The sequence below is a fragment of the Hippocampus guttulatus genome, unplaced genomic scaffold (genome assembly GCF_054856545.1).
Source record: "Hippocampus guttulatus isolate MCC_2025c unplaced genomic scaffold, RoL_Hgut_1.0 HiC_scaffold_25, whole genome shotgun sequence".
Lineage (NCBI taxonomy): Eukaryota > Metazoa > Chordata > Actinopteri > Syngnathiformes > Syngnathidae > Hippocampus > Hippocampus guttulatus.
Window position 1 is genome coordinate 920,059 of NW_028233884.1, and position 2,669 is coordinate 922,727.

The following is a 2,669-nucleotide window of genomic DNA, read 5'->3' on the forward strand; positions in this document are numbered from 1 at the left end:
GGAGGTCATCCTGAACAAAATACATGTTGAAGTGTGTGCATAAGTCCTTTGGTTTAGGCGTGACACTCAATTTGAGTTTTTATTGCTTTAAATGCATTTTCAGCCCGAGTTGAGCACGTTTTGTGAGTTTGAAAATATCTTCATAGGAATGAGTTGTGTGGTCAAATTAATGCTCATTTAGGCTTCAGGTGGTCATCCTGAACTAAATACATGTTGAAGTGTGTGCATAAGTCCTTTGGTTTAGGCGTGACACTCAATTTGAGTTTTTATTGCTTTAAATGCATTTTCAGCCTGAGCTGAGCACGTTTTGTGAGTTTGAATGTATCTTCATAGGAATGAGTTGTGTAGTCAAATTAATGCTCATATGGGCTTCAGGATACATGTTGAAGTGTGTGCATAAGTCCTTTGGTTTAGGTGTGACACTCAATTTGAGTTTTTATTGCTTTAAATGCATTTTCAGCCGGAGCTGAGCACGTTTTGTGAGTTTGAATGTATCTTCATAGGAATGAGTTGTGTGGTCAAATTAATGCTCATTTAGGCTTCAGGTGGTCATCCTGAACTAAATACATGTTGAAGTGTGTGAATAAGTCCTTTGGTTTAGGCGTGACACTCAATTTGAGTTTTTATTGCTTTAAATTGAATGCATTTTCAGCCCGAGCTGAGCGCGCTTTCTGACTTTGAATGTATCTTCATAGGAATGAGTTGTGTGGTTAAATTATTGCTGATTTAGGCTTCAGGAGGTCATCCTGAACAAAATACATGTTGAAAAGTGTGCATAAGTCCTTTGGTTTAGGCGTGACACTCAATTTGAGTTTTTATTGCTTTAAATGCATTTTCAGCCCGAGCTGAGCACGTTTTGTGAGTTTGAATGTATCTTTATAGGAATGAGTTGTGTAGTCAAACTAATGCTCATATGGGCTTCACGAGGTCATCCTGAGCAAAATACATGTTGAAGTGTGTGCATAAGTCCTTTGGTTTAGGTGTGACACTCAATTTGAGTTTTAATTGCTTTAAATGCATTTTCAGCCCGAGCTGAGCACGTTTTGTGAGTTTGAATGTATCTTCATAGGAATGAGTTGTGTAGTCAAATTAATGCTCATATGGGCTTCAGGATGTCATCCTGAACAAAATACATGTTGAAGTGTGTGCATAAGTCCTTTGGTTTAGGTGTGACACTCAATTTGAGTTTTTATTGCTTTAAATGCATTTTCAGCTCGAGCTGAGCGCGTTTTGTGAGTTTGAATGTATCTTCATAGGAATGAGTTGTGTGGTCAAATTAATGCTTATTTAGGCTTCAGGAGGTCACCCTGAACAAAATACATGTTGTAGTGTGTGCATAAGTCCTTTGGTTTAGGCGTGACACTCAATTTGAGTTTTTATTGCTTTAAATGCATTTTCAGCCCGAGCTGAGCGCGTTTTGTGAGTTTTAATGTATCTTCATAGGAATGAGTTGTGTGGTCAAATTAATGCTCATATGGGCTTCAGGAGGTCATCCTGAACAAAATACATGTTGAAGTGTGTGCATAAGTCCTTTGGTTTAGGCGTGACACTCAATTTGAGCTTTTATTGCTTTAAATGCATTTTCAGCCCGAGCTGAGCACGTTTTTTGAGTTTGAATGTATCTTCATAGGAATGAGTTGTGTGGTCAAATTATTGCTCATTTAGGCTTTCAGGAGGTCATCCTGAACAAAACACATGTTGAAGTGTGTGCATAAGTCCTTTGGTTTAGGCGTGACACTCAATTTGAGTTTTTATTGCTTTAAATGCATTTTCAGGCCGAGCTGAGCACGTTTTGTGTGTTTGAATGTATCTTCATAGAATGAGTTGTGTGGTCAAATTAATGCTCATTTAGGCTTCAGGTGGTCATCCTGAACAAAATACATGTTGAAGTGTGTGCATAAGTCCTTTGGTTTAGGCGTGACATTCAATTTGAGTTTTTATTGCTTTAAATGCATTTTCAGCCCGAGCTGAGCACGTTTTTTGAGTTTGAATGTATCTTCATAGGAATGAGTTGTGTGGTCAAATTATTGCTCATTTAGGCTTCAGGAGGTCATCCTGAACAAAACACATGTTGAAGTGTGTGCATAAGTCCTTTGGTTTAGGCGTGACACTAAATTTTAGTTTTTATTGCTTTAAATGCATTTTCAGCCCGAGCTGAGCACGTTTTGTGAGTTTGAATGTATCTTCATAGAATGAGTTGTGTGGTCAAATGAATGCTCATTTAGGCTTCAGGTGGTCATCCTGAACAAAACACATGTTGAAGTGTGTGCATAAGTCCTTTGGTTTAGGCGTGACATTCAATTTGAGTTTTTATTGCTTTAAATGCATTTTCAGCCCGAGCTGAGCATGTTTTGTGAGTTTGAATGTATCTTCATAGGAATGAGTTGTGTGGTCAAATTAATGCTCATTTAGGCTTCAGTTGGTCATCCTGAACTAAATACATGTTGAAGTGTGTGCATAAGTCCTTTGGTTTAGGTGTGACACTCAATTTGAGTTTTTATTGCTTTAAATGCATTTTCAGCCCGAGCTGAGCGCGTTTTGTGAGTTTGAATGTATCTTCATAGGAATGAGTTGTGTGGTCAAATTAATGCTTATTTAGACTTCAGGAGGTCATCCTGAACAAAATACATGTTGAAGTGTGTGCATAAGTCCTTTGGTTTAGGCGTGAC